Here is a 15,565-nt window from a genome sequence, read left to right on the forward strand (position 1 = left end):
ATTCTTTCTGACTTTTAGAGTTTTATATCACTCCTGCTTTGTTGGATTATGGAATGCATATTTCTTCCTTTTGATTTAATTCCCCTTCTTTTCTAATAATTACCAGAAGGAGCCAAGTTTTCCTCCGTCACTTTGATCCAATGTCACTTCATTTTTTTCGTGTATTATCTTGGTTGGAAGAGAAGACGAATGTATTTCCTACTAAAATTGTTTGAATCAAAGTCCCAACTTTGTTAAGGAATAGACATTAGAAATACAGCAAACTGTTTAAGCACCTTGCATCTCCAAAAAGATCAAAAATAAAGCTGTTTATATGGAATTTACTAAGATTTAAAAATGTCAGTGTAAGATAACATTTTAACATTAATTAGAGGCTGAAAATATAAACCCCTGATTGGAAATTGGAGAGGCTGAAAGAGGAGTCAGGCAGAAATGAACTGGGCACTGTGGTGTACTCGCTAGCATTTAGGAGGCTGAAGTGGGATGGTTTCCTGGAGTTTGAGGCTATCCTGGGCTAAAATACGTGATCTTGTCTCAAAAGAAGAAAAAATAAAAATAATAGGAATCTGATAAGAAAGATGGATTGTATCTGATGTATGATAATGTTTTTACCTAGTTTAAAGCCACAGAAATTTTTTTTTACATTCCTAGGGGCTAGACATTTAAAATCACATGTCAGAGGGTGTATGTTCTGTTGTGCAGCTCTACTGGAGGATTCCTTGCCTCTTCTAGCACCACAAATATCCCCTATCTTATAATCTAAATCTTTCTTCTACTTCTTCACGTGGCTTTCCTTAGATGTCTCACCGTAGCCATTTCTTAAAAAATGCATTAGTTACATATAATTAAAACCAACTAAACTCATTTTAAATTCCATCATATCTCAAAGACCTGATTTCCCAGTAAATTCCATTCATAGAAACTACAAGTGGAAACTCCAACACATGTCTTTCAGGGATAAATCTCACCCTACTCCATTTGGCTTTTGCCCAATAGCAAACAGGCAAGATACCTACAGGGAACATTACCTTACCTTTGATTCACTGAATCAGATGATAGGTTCAAAGACCTGAATGTAAAGAATGCGACTAATTCTCCATTTCTTTCACCTGGGTTTGATGCAAAGTTTCTTTTCGGCGTGTGCTAACTCAATTTCTATGTACTTTCTCTGCTGATCTACACTTTTCCTTCCATTGCTCTACAATGTTCCATCCCATACATATATAACCCATACATACATAAGTCTGGTTAGAACTGAAAATACACAGAAACACAACGTTTTCCCCCCTTGTTTTAGGAAATGTTTCTTTTTATCACCAAGCTCTGAGTAAATATCCCTGTAAATTCTTAGTTGTTATTTTACATTGTTATTTCTCCTGGGAACTCTCAAATGAAGTTGTCATAATTCTAAAGGAGTCAACACTGGCAAAAACAAGAACTCACTTTCTGTTTCCCATGACACTGAAGGACATGGAATTTTGCCTGTATATTGATTTGAATTTCTGAGTAAGAGAGAATGGCTTTAAGGTTCCATCTCCTTGTTTAGACATCTGATGCCCTTTTGTCCACTTAATTTCTTATCCACTATTTTGTGGTTTAAAACGAGTTAAAATATGCTCTATGTAACTTTCTTGTTATTTTTCGATAGAATGTGATACCTGAAAATGGTCTAATCTGCCATTTCCCTAGGAAGTGCCAATTGTTTCAAATAGTAAAATGAATAATTTCAATGTTAAACTCATACATCCGTGTGAAACAATTCCTAATGCTATTTGTACAAAGAAGTACAAACTCAGCTATCCCCTCAAAGATGTAAAGAATATGGATGATAAATTCAAGTGCAGATATTACAAGGCCCTAATAAACAAGTAAAAATGACAGCATGAACCATAAAATGACCCAGAAGGAATTTTATGGAGGCAGCTTACCTGGAGGCCACAAGAGAAACACACATAAAACCTAGAAGCGAAACAAAAGAAATGGAACCTCTGCTCGTCGTCTGTATAACACATTCAAGTCTCATTTCATCATTTTCTTCCCCAGAAACACCCAATTCAGCTCATAAATTAATGATGTAAGTGCAGCATGTTTAAAACATTGTATATCTTATTTTGCTGTTCTCCCATGCCTCTTTGGCTGTAAGCATTTTGTTCATAGCTGACACAAAACTTTTCCTTCAGGCTATTTCATTACCACCTAATTTTGTGTCTGTATTTCCAGAAGTGAGACATTCCCACAGATGCGTGCATACCAGTGATTTCTAATGATCATCAATAACATCTTTCTACAAAATAATCTATTTGACCTAAGAGCATTTTTGTCCAGTAATGGAAAAGTCAGAAAAATAGCCAGAGGAAGAAGTTAATTTCTCTCCCTGGAAAATATAGAAATGGATTAAACTGATTTATGGACTAAATTAATATATTTGGGTGCAGTTCAAGACCAATTGTTATACCGGCTTTCATATTGAAAGGTTCCAATATGTTAGTGAACTACGATAAGGTTATTAAATATTAATCAAAATTATTTTCCAGTATATCTTAGTGTGAAGACATGAAAAATAGGATAACAATATTATCCTCAAACACCCTGATCACTGAAGGATGGGAAAATAACCCTAAAAGAGAGGGCCTATGAAAAGAAGAAATCTCCACTTGCAAGCTGTAATACAAGGAAAACAATTACTTAGTGTTGGTTATAACAAAAATCTCAATAAAAGCAGTATTAAAATATCTTTGTAGCTGGGTAGGGGTTATTGGTGAAGAAAATGACACAATTCTCCCCCTAGCAGTAAGCATAAGGAAAAGTCAGACTTGGAGTCCAGAAATGTCAGGCAGGAAGTCATGGAAGAGAGGAATATTGGTCAGTTCTATGTAAATTCACTCTCTATTAGAAGTCTTGTTTCTATGGAACTGTTGCTCTATTGTATCCCAAGTTTATGTATGAGGATGAAAGGATCTGATGTTAGGGATGTAGCAGTCTAAAGCACCTTGCTAGAATGACTTAAAGAGAAATAAAGAAGAAACTTCAACTATGTTACAGCAATAACCAATGAAGTATGACAGGCAAAGAAAACATTGCAATTTTAGAATTGTCAAATAAATAGTACACAGCATGCACAAGTACACAGAATAGAAAACAATAAAGCACACCTTAAACATGTGATCAAACCCAACATGGAAGACTGCTGGAGAGTGGCCAAAAGTCATTGAAAGACCTTTTCCTGAGATAAGCATTATCTATGGTTGTGCCCTTCTGTCGGCTCTGACATCCCCTCCAAACACTTCTCATGATGCTCAACTCTTAAACCTGGTCATCTGCCTAAATGACATAATCAAAGAAGGCTTATACATCTCCACTCAACCATAACATTGTGTCAACGTACCTATTTTCTTTTTCTTCAGAGTACTTTTAAGTAGAACATTTTCACAATGATCTTTTAGCACATACTTTTTTAGTTAGATTCTGGGTATTATTGTTTGTTTTATTGTTTATCGTTCATTTGGGTTTTTTTGTTTTGTTTTGGTTTGGTTTGGTTTTGGTTTTTGGTTTTTTGTTTGTTTGTTTGTTTTTGTTTTTTTGCCACCCAAAATAGGGGTCAGTCCCTGCACCACTGTAGAAGAAACACAGTGAACACACAAGATAATACAGAGAAGGCACTAGCTAAACAGATGCCAAAAACAGAACAAAATAGTCTGACACATACTTACGTGCATGTACAGGTAAATATGAATGATTTAGATGCATGAAAAACTCCCACTTATGTAAACAGGTAGAGATGAACAACTTACATAGTTTTGAGGTAATTAATTATAAATTCTGAGTGGTGTGTTTATAAAATAAATCACAATTCAGGCTCAAATATTTAAAAATTTGCTATGAAAATAAGTAAGTTCTCTTTATAAGAAATGACTCTTGCAACTTTAACCAAGACCCTTAGGGTCAGGGATAAGAAGGCAAAGAGACAACAACACAAACTCTGGAAGCCAGACAAATAGCAAAAGCAGAGTTGTTTATTGAAGGAATGGGGCAAACCTTTATGCCCCCTCCCAGCCTCTCATTGGCTCTGTACCTCTGTCTCTTTCTCATTACCATGTGGGCAGAGTCTAGGTCATTCTGGGAGGAAATATCAGTGATGCATGCACTATCATTGCGACTGGGCCTGCTTGGCTAAGTTCCTCCTACCAAGAGAGGAAATAAAGTATTTCTCAGAAATTACTGGAACTCTTGGGTTATACAGTATTAGACTTATATATTTGATTACATGAAATCTTAAATTTTATAAGCATTAAAACTATCACAGAACTTTATCTACAGTTATGTCATTATTGAGATTATATCTAAAAGCTTATTCTCAGGAACTGTTCGAGCAAACCAGTCAACCAACAATATTGATCGGGAACATCAGGAAGTAGATAGGGAAAATAGCCTCTTTCACCTAACGCACAGCACCCTGTTCTATTACTACTCTGTCTCTTCCCTGAGGTGACACATGCATGAGAGGAACATGACACTGAACACACAGTAAGCGTGGGGAATGCAGAGATTCCAAATCTTTCAAGTTCAGACTCCATTTAGAGAACCTGACCTAAGTGTGAGCTCAGGTAAACTAACAAGCTGGTACCAAGCATTAGTTTTCAAGTCCCCTCCGCTGCTCCCCCAACAAAATCGGAGCTTAGCTCCGTTCTCTAGGCTAATCCCCAACAAGACCAGTGTTTCCAGGTTGCACCCTCAACAAGACCAGTGTCTCCAGGTTATTCCCCAACAAACCTGCACCCCCAGGTTACAAGCCCACTCCCTGCCTAACAACCACCAATGCAGGGGGGCAGAAATTAAGTTTATGATATGATTCCCAGCACCAGTCAATTATGTTAAAGACCACAGTAGCTTCCCAATCGGATACTTACTTGCACAGTACTCCTGGCTTGCGGTTTACTATAAAGTTTTGCCCCACAGGCATCCAGGTCTCCCCCACCACTAAAATCTTCCTGCGTGACAGTGCTGCATTGGGGCGGGGGTGGGGGTGGGGTTGTGCTGAATCAGCTTGAATAGAGACCCTGCTGTGAGTTGTATCAGATTGGCTCCTGCCTGTGTTTTGGGGGATCACTAACATTTCCCTGGCACTACAATGCTAAACATGTAGAATGCAAATGTTAACAAAGAACATGACACATATTCTGCCTTTCTTTTCAAAGGCCGTTGAATACATAAGTATTATTCTCGATATGTTGTCCAGACCACAAATCAAAACCTGCAGAAATGACAGCGCCACTTGGAGAATGATATCCTAATATTATCTATTCTGAGCCTGTCCCTCTGATATACACAAATCCAACTACTTAAGGATTGTCCTTTTCTCCCATGAATCACTTTTCACTATCTGTTCAACGTCTTCCTGTGGGGCGGGGATAAGCGAAAGTCACCCTGATTCCTGGTCCAGACAGGTTGAATCCCCAGGAGATCCTAAAAGGGACTGTAGGTGCATTCCCATTCTCACAGAGTATCAGGGTGTCACATAGCTGTGCCTCCCACAAAGAGAGGTTTGAGACAGACCAGTCACAGAGGACAACGCCCCAAACCCCTCCTCCACAGATGAGGACATGACCATGATCACAGGTCACAAGGGCTCAAAACAGATCAGTCATAAAAACAGAAACACACCCCCGAATATGTAGATAAGGTCTGACCTATCAACTAATTGTCATGTTCAGAATTAAAGGTGTGCAGGAATTATTCCATCGTTTGAGAGCTTCTGTCCTAAGAGCTGTAACACCGCTGCTTGGGGAAGGGATCTGTTCTACAGGAAAGCTGACAGAAGCTCCTCTGCACCTGTATTCAGTCTCCTGCTGGCTCAGCCAGGCCCAAGAAACCCAAGCAGCAGGTAGTGGCAGAAAGGGGAAGGACCAGCAGCTGGGGGCAGTGAAAGCTGTCCCCCTCCTTGCCCTAGTTGTCTCTCAATCCTCACCTTAACCTGAGCACCTAGACAGGTGAGAGACTGCTGTGGAGAGCCCCTGGTGCACCAGAGCCCTACACCCTCCAGTATATAATTGTTTGTTTGTTTGTTTGTTTGTTTGTTTGTTTTAATTCTCAGTCCACATTTCATTCAGTTTCTCTATACACCTTTGCAGCAAAGTTCTCTGGTTTTGTTTGTCTATTTAGTCACATCTTAGATGCATGCTAGGGTGTTGGGAGAGACAGACACAGAGAAAGGGAATGCTACATGGAGGAATACTCATAAGGCCATCAATGACAATGACTGTGTGTACCCTGGAACAGGCAAAGCTAAGACAGGAAACCAGTGCCATGACACCAACTGCGACCATAATTGAGGCCACCATTTACTTTTATTTTCTTGATTTTGTCCCTATTCTGCTACATGTTTCTACTCTTCACATACTCACTATGAGGCGAAGGAAGTCAGATCAAGTTTAATAAAGCTTTTATCCGTGTCCTGAGCCCTTTGGAGTTCAACCAAACTTGTAAAACATAAGACATTTTCAGTGTGGAAAGAATTGTTTCTTCTAGCATTCCACAGAGACAATGACCAAGTTTTCCACAGTTTAAACTTTTCTAGTTTCTACACTTGTTATCTTTGAGCACAGCTTGGTCAATCACAAAGGCATCCACTCCCTGCTTAAAATTACACAACTGTGGCAACTTCCCTTTGAAAGGAAATATTGCCACAGGGGGAGGCACAGGCTCACCCAGGCTCACCTGGTCCTACAGTGCTAAGAAGCTGTGAAGAACATAGAAGTGGAGATGACTAGGGCCCAGGGCATTTGGAGAAATTAATTTGAGAAACTTTCAGTTTCCTCGTGAAGGTCTCCAGTAGAAAAACACTTTCAGAGCATGGACAGCCTGCCTGTGTAATTGACTGTGGCAGGGGTTCAGTACATCCAATATAGTACCACATTATAGCAAAACAAGCTGACTGTATGTTCAGAACAAAAATGCCATTACTCCCTGTTTACCTGGACAATAATTCATTACCGGAGAAAAATGCATTCTGAGTTATGGCGTTAAAATGTTCTCTACAGGTGACAAGTAAATTTTCTCCAGCCCTGAATCTGTGGGTATGCTACAATGGAAGTACCCTAAGTCTTTTATCTCTTTCTGAAACACGATTTTTGAACTATTTTAATACATAGATGTCTTACTTAGGAGTTTAGTGTTGTGAACAGATACGATGACCAAGGCCACTTCTATAAGAACAAGGGGCTGGCTTACAGGTTCAGAGGTTCAGTCCATTATCATCAAGGTGATTTGGAATATGGCAGCATCCAGGCAGGCATGGTGCAGGAGGAGCTGAGAGTTCTACATCTTCATCTGAAGTCAGCTAGCAGAATACTGGTTTCCAGGCAGCAAGGGTGAGGGTCTTAAAGCCCACACCCACAGTGACACATTTACTCCAACTGGGCCACACCTTCTAATCGTGCCACTCCCTGTGCTGAGCATATGCAAACCATCACAATGGACAATGAATATTAAGCATATTGACATTTGCTTACTAAAAAACAAAGCGTTTCAAGATTAAACAGTAGTTTTAAGCTTCTTAAAGAATTCTCATTAAATATATTTTGATGTATTACATATTACTAATTAATAAATGGTAATATGTATGCTGTTTCTTGCTATTTTACCATAAATTCATCTATTTCATACCCCTTCAGAAAAATAATTAGTAAATAACAATTTATTATAAAACTTGACCTTGAGGATTAAATATATAATAATTATAAAAAGGGTTATAATTTTAAAAGCCAGCATTTTGAATAAAACAGAACCCCAGGATCTATAACAGATCTATATTTGATACAGTTATTCGGGGTTTCCTGTATGTGTATGCATATACACATAGAAATATATACTTGTGTTTACATTATTGGATACCTGCAGCAGTAAGCTATTAATCAGCTCTTTGCTTTCTGACTGGGGCGACATGAATCCACCTGCCTTAATGCTCTGGAGTCCCCAATGAAAGACACAAACATGCTTCTTAAACTGCTCTACCTCCTGGCAGATATGTGCATGGCTCTGCAGCTGACAAAGAGCTCTGGGTTCAGGAATGAAAGATATGTATGTGCACCAACTTATTATTAATATGTCTTAACTAGTTTAATGGGCCATTCACGAACCTCCATGTGGCTAAAACACTCTTCTCCAATATTCTTGAATTATTACTTTCTAAAATCTATACTTTTTCCCTGATATACCAGACCCAAACAGGGAAATGGCCCCTGGGTCTGATTTTCCCTGATTCTTACATGGCTGGTTCTCTGTCTTTCACATCTCTCAGTATTTTATCTTTTTTTCTTCCTCCTGTCCTGAGGATTCTCCCTTCTTCCTGTCCTGCATTTCCTCTCTGGGAATCCTCAAAGTTCTGCCTCTGTCCTCCTGCTGCCCAGCCGTTGCCTGCTCGCTCTTTATTGGCCAGTCAAAACATCAGCTGTTGGCAGGGACCTGCAGTGGACATCCGAATTCCAATGTAAGCACAAACCAAATCCTCAACAGATACCCGCATGGGTTTACATCTGCTAACATCGATAAATCTGTATCTAAAAGCATCTTAACATGTGCATATACATGAAAATACTGCAATGCAACATCATCAAAGTATTTCAACGATCTGGATAATTTCAGCATTTTTCATCTTATTTTGAAGGTAATTTTTTGAGACATTAATGAAAGCTTTTGAATATTAGCTCACATATAGGGTCTACTAACTAAAATATTTTTAATATATGTAGCAAAAAAGCTACCCTTCCTAAAGTGTGTCCTAGCCTGTACACTCTGTCTGTGAGCATAGAACAAGGATCATAATCCTGGGTTGCACAACTGAGGCATGGGTGTATTTCTTTTGATTGATCGGTTGAAGTGGTTGTGCTTGAACATTTGCGCTCTATTTTAGATCCCTGCTGTTCCTATTCACATTGTCTAGCTTGCCTTGATATTAGAGTTCTAATTGCATATATCTTTCATACTGTTTTTTATACAAGACTGTATATTTTCATTACATGGAAATGAACATTGGAAGAAGAAAAATTGCCTCCTGTTATTAAACTATCAAACAGCAAGATCAAAAGCTAAGTTGTTCCATTGCTTTTAATCTTTTTATTGTATTAGTGTGCTCTCAAGTTTTGTTTCTTTTAGTTGTTTTCAGTGACTGATTCTCCTAAGATATAACTTTACGGTTATCCTCGTCACACACTCGAGCATGTGTTCATGTCTTATTTTCTAAAAGGAAATTTGCAGAACTCCAGGGTGAGATCATTTTTGTCTTCACTGGAGAGCATCAAATTGTTCTCTAAAGTTGTTTTGCCAACTTATACTTTCACTAGACGTAAACATGATTTTGTTCCTTAATGTCCTTGGATGTCTTTTTCAAGTGGTAGAATTAAATTTGTGTGAATGCTGTTGTATGCAATTTCAATTTTTCCTTCTAAGCCCACCATTACTCTGATATGGCCTGTTCTCTGATACATACTCATCATTTTAGCTTCACTTTATCATGCCCTGCGTTGAAACAGCTTTTGGATTTGTTTTTAATTCCTGTTTAGTTCCACACCTCCATTAACATTTTTAGAATGTTCTGAAGACTGGCACTTTAGGATGCTTAGTGGAATGATGTTGATGGAGATGATTCTGGTAACAGTTAAGGAAACCAGGTAGAAGAAAGTGGATCTGAACAGATGATATGGCAAAGATTTGAAGTCATCAATAAGAGATGGCCAGAGCTCTGGTTAAATTCCCAGAAATGCAAAAGAGATTTTCACAATGGTCAGAATGGTATCCAGACCAGAGTCCCAGCATGTCAAATTAAGTGCATCTAAGGTGGTCCAATGCACAGTTTCTGTGGCATATAAGACTTATTTATTTTTAAAGCTAGTTATGAAAAATTTTTGAAGAAAGTACAGTGAATAGACAGTATGAGTCTTCTCCACCAGGTGATTTCTGTAATTCTATTCTATTTTTTTCAACATTAATCCTGTTCTGTGAGATAGGCACATTCGTTTAAAATATAAGAAAGACCCTAAAACCTAGATAAACAATGGAAATGGAGCTTTTTTAAAGGTAGTAAATACAAACTAGACACTGCAGTAAGTGATATTTTCCAGAGTTTGCGAAATACAAGCCAATGAATAAATACCCATCATTTCAGTTACAGAATAAACTTATTGATTTCCAAGTCCCCAGTGATCCACAATGGTCTTGTAAATAATTCTAGAGTAATAATCTTCAATTCCCAACTAAGCAGCCCGTATCTTTATGATAGATAGCATTGCATGTACTTACACAGTAATGTTTGATGGTATCTAAGTGCACCCTGGAATGAGAGACACAGGCTTCTCCCACATCTCATGGGCAGGGGTTGAATAAACTGTCAGGAGCAGCTGTTCAGCTGGATAAACAGAGCTTTCAAAAATTTTAGACAGTTTCAGCAGATGGAAGGCAGAGGCTGGACCTAGCTATAGGGAGTACCTTTCTAGCTGTCTACTCATTGAATGAGACATGCTGAAGTGATTACTAGAACTGGAGAAAACCTGATGAGTTTCAGGAGTACCCTGAGGGAGAAACTGGAAGGATAGGAAGGAAAAGGAGTAGGCACGAGAAGAACGAGTGTGAAGCACAGAGGGGCACCGAGGATGTTCTCAGCAGACTCCATCTCTACGTCTGCACAAGTTAAAAGCAGCAGATGGAGCACCATCAATAGGTGCATTGATAATAGTGAGACGAAGCTGAGAAAACGTGCAGGAAAGAAATATTGCTCCTCTGCTTCTCTCCTCTCCAGGTGAATGTTTCCTGAGGGGCACATGCGTGTTTAGGGACCAGTGTATGTCTTTGCACATCCACAAACTATTAACATGTCCTTTTCAAATTACTTTCTTTATTTACTTTCCAAATGTTGCTCTCATTCTCCGTCACCCTCTCCCCCTCCCCTTTGCCTCTGAGAGAGTGCTCCCCCCATGCTACCTCCACTTCCCTCACACCCTCACCTCATCTTCTCTCCCATAATCCCCATTCCCTGGGCATCAAGTCTCTACTTGATTAGGCACAACCTCTCCCACTGAGGCCAGACAAGGCATTCTCCTGATACATATCTGCAGGAGACCACGGATCAGCCCGTGGGTGCTCTTTGGTTGGTGGCTTAGTCTCTAGGAGCTTGGGTGTCTGGGATGGCTGACATTGTTGTTTCTTCCTATGGGGTTGCCATCCCCTTCAGAACCTTCAATGCTTCCTTCCCCACCACTCTTTCCTGGGGGTCCCCAACCTGTCCAATGCTTGACTCTAAGTTTCTGCATATGTTTCAGTCAGCTGCTGGTAGACCCTCTTGGAAGACAGTCATGTTAGACTCCTGTCTGCAAGCCCAACATGGCATCAGCAATAATATTTCACAATAATTTTAAAAATGAAGATACGGAGGAACTTAGGAAATTTTGCTGCCTAAGGCTGAGTATTTTCAAGCTTACATTAAAATTAAGTTAATGATTTCACTTTGATTTAGCTTATGGCTTTTATTTTTATACTGGACAGATCATATTAATCACTAAATTTTAGGAATCATAATGTCTAGAGGAATGTTCATATATATTCATCTTGGAATGAACATATCGTATCTGAGCTATCTGCCTAAATTTTATGTGAGAGGAAAATAAGTAATACTCTTACAGATTGGATTTGTAGAGATGATTATATGGAGGGAAATTTTCATCATGCATATACCTCTCAGTGTTGTTTGTTCAATGCAAGAGTTAAAATGGTATGAAAAGAATTCAGAATGTAGGGTCAGGTATGAATAGACCCCGATCCCACATTTAAAATTACTATCAATGTTAACTTGTGCTTCTCAGTTAACCTGTATCAATATTCTTATCTTCAATTGCCAAACTATAAAAATTAAATGCAATTATATGCGTAAAGTACCTAACAGATTGCTTGCCACATGGAGAATACTCAATACACACAAATGTCTTTCCCATAGCAAATAACAGCCTTCAGAACTCATTTTTACACTCTAAAACCATTTGAATTCAACTCATTTCAACAAACCCTTTCCTTTCAACAGAATGATAATTATAATGGTATTGGGAGGGGGCTGCAAATGATAGCCCTTTGGCTAACTCCAAGCCACCACCTGTTCCTGTAAAGGACCCTAGTAGAAGGCAACATCATTCATTCTTTACATATACTGTGCAATTCTTACATGTAATGGATTGGCATTTCATGCACTATGAGAACAGAATTGAGTAGTAGCAGAGAAAGCCAGATGTCAAAGTCCAATCCATCTATTTCTGACTATGGAATTTTTCTGCCAAATACTGCATTACAAAATGCGCTTTAACGGCATGAAATAGAGAACAATGTCACCTCTTATGGCTGCTATCTTGTTTATATCTAACCAACATTTCTGTGTGCTAATGTCTAAACTTCCATGGTTTTGTCGTCCATATAATAGAGTTGAGTCATCAAACCAAGTAGATAATCATTTTGAAAAGACTATGTGTGGGGTGGGGGTGGGGGCTTTCTCCTCCAGGAAATTACAAGAGTTGTCTTTTACACTTGTTTTGTTTCCAAGTTTATTTACTTTTTCAGGCAGTTTTTCACTATACAGTACTCTGGACTTTAATTCAATGTCCTCACAAGTTATCAATTATACGAAAAATTTTGATGTTCTACCTTCTGTCACTCCTCTAGAGAATGTGTATCATCCTTTAATGTCCTTCAGAATATGAAAGTTTCTTGCACCTCTTTTTAGGCATGGAGGTGAGCCCTGTCATTACCCTCATCAACCATTATAGACAGCTATTCGCATGGCCCCACCCATCCACCTGCAAGGGATTGAGGCAGAGACATCTGGGTATTTCCCAATCAATATTTTTTTATTCTTGCTGTAGGATATTTTGTGTACTGTTGACCTTCGTACTGGAGGCTTTCCACGGAGATGTCAGGTCTGGCTAGGTGCGTGGGTTCAAGCAAAAGGGAGAGAACTCAGGCAAGGAGGGGAAACTGCTTCCACACTGCTGGTGCTGCTCTGCCTGCGTTCCTGCCTCTGCCACTTCGGTTGCTCCAAGATGTCAGGCTGGGCTGAGCAAGCAGGAGACTGACTAGCCGGGGTGCAGGGGTACAATTCTGGTAGCAATTTCTGGAGAGCAGATCTCTTCCCTAAGAAGAGGTGTTACAACTCTTATGACAGAAGCTCTCAGATCATGGAGTAATTCCTGCACACGCCTTTAATCCTTCTGGATTTGGATTCTGATATACAGTTTTAGGATGGGTCAGGGTCTGACAGCAGGTACTTCCTATTGGTTTGGCTTGAGAGCTTGAGAATATCTCATCTACATATTTGGGGGCGTGGTCCTGCTTCTAAGTGACTGATCTGTCTTGAGCCTACAGGAGCTGTAGTCATGTCCTCACCTATGGAGAAGAGGCTTGGGGAGTTGCTCTGCATGACTGATCTGTCTGTCTCAAACCTCTTTACAGGGGCTTGTGGGGGGGATGTAGCTACATGAGGGGCTTGATCTCCTTGGAGATTAGGAAGTTCCTTTAGGGTCCCCGGAGCTTCAACCTATCTGAACTGGAAATTAGGATACCTTTCACAGCCTGCCACCCCACAGTCTACCTGGGTGACCATCTAGCTGACATCGGAGGTTCTGATATAAGTCTTTGAATACTCATTTTGAGTGTAGGGGTAATTAAAGAGTATAATATGCATATACCTACAGACTATCCTTCACGTTTTCTTAAGGATCCCAATAGAACTTCAAATGCTTTCCAACATAAAAGGGGACTTCTTGAATACCACATGCACAGTATTTAATTTCTTAGTATGTTGTTACTTTTCTTTAACTTTCCCTGGATCTGTATAACATACATAAGAAACTACAAAAACGTGACTAGATAATCCAAATGATGCACATTATTAAAATCAGCAAAAGCACTTATTGCAACTTGAAACTTCTCTTCACAAATAATGGTCAAAATAATTTTATAATTTTTTTTGGCAAAAACTAATTCAAATATAGCTTTTATTCAAACTGCACCTAAGCAACACACGTTATTTTACATATATTATGTAACATTATAAAAAGCAAAATATGTGAATTTTCAGCTATCACTTCATATTTCTCTATCCTGTCTTCAATGTTTAACACTGTACAAAACTAATTCCCAAAATGTGAGATCCAGATGAAATGAAACACAGAAGCAATACTTGCATTTTTGCAACTTCAACTATCTAACCCCTTCTTTGTGAAAATTGTGTAAAAAAAAATCTTAGTGAATATAACCAAAAATAAAGTAAAATAAAATAAAAAGTGGCGAAGGATGCTGCTGAGATGATCCTCAGGCATATTATTCAAAATTAGATCCAGTTTTTCTCCCATGTCATTATTCTTGTCCAGAGCTTGAAGGAGGCAGCTTTCAGACCTGCTGCTTTCCCCAAAATTGTAATAAATGAATGGCATCCTTATTCATGAGAATCTGTTCTCATGCAGGAACCCACCTCAGCAGGCACCTTCGCCATGCAGGCCTCAGGGGAGAGGGTTATATTTACTAGCATAGCCCCAGCTCCATGAGTTCTAAACAAAGAGACACAGCACACAGAATGCTCACCCAATTCAGATGTGTACAGCAGTCAGCCAGCACATTCAGAAGTTGAAGAGTGATTGTGTATCTGTGCGTGGTGCAGCGGGGCTCCTCTATTCTGAACACAGAAGTTGTTCAATTGTCATTAGGAGGGTGTTTCTCCATATTTTCTATAGTTTATCAAATGCTTATTTATTTGCTATCGAAGAACAGCTTTCTCTTAACCCCGCATAAAGACACCGCTGAGATTAATAAGCATATCGTGTGATTCGTCTATTTAAAACTCAAAGGTTTTTCACTCCTTGTTTCAAAGAGGTACTGCCCACGATGTATAAAGTAGTAGACACACAGACCTGGTCACAAACGGGTTCTTGTGAATAATCTTCACTAGTTTTACAAAGACCTAAATCTAAGACTGTTCTGAGTTTTTAATTTTTATAACTATGATGTGAAAGTACAGCTTTCAGAAGGAAAATGATACTATATTTAGTCATGTAGGAACTTAAAACCTCAACCACGTGAAACATGTAACAGAAAGTGAAGCCATGATGAAGTGTTCTTCACCCTCCAGATAGACTCAAGTGAAAATTTGCAAGAAGATAAAAAATAAAAATCTAAATATTAGTTTGAGCTAAATCAAAATACATTCTTACTTCAATGCTGCTCATGAAAATATAATTAGCGAGGCTGCCTTGGACAGTGAGTTGTAATTATCTGTGAAATTTTTCATCTATATGTCATTTTAGCAAAAAGTCGAACTTACCAAAAAGAGCAGAATGTTTCAGAGCTTCCACGATGCACAGATGATTATAACCATTTCAGTGTGGTTTTAATGCTAAAAGCAGAAAAGGAAACATCACATATGGTATGGCGTATCAAAGATTGTTCAAGAAGAGTATAAGAATAAGGGAGCTGGACAGTGTGTTGGAAAGTCCTACTGTGTGAAATACTCAGGCAAAGTGCATATATGCAGTGCATTTCA

The sequence above is a fragment of the Rattus rattus genome, chromosome 1, assembly GCF_011064425.1.
Source record: "Rattus rattus isolate New Zealand chromosome 1, Rrattus_CSIRO_v1, whole genome shotgun sequence".
Taxonomy (NCBI): domain Eukaryota; kingdom Metazoa; phylum Chordata; class Mammalia; order Rodentia; family Muridae; genus Rattus; species Rattus rattus.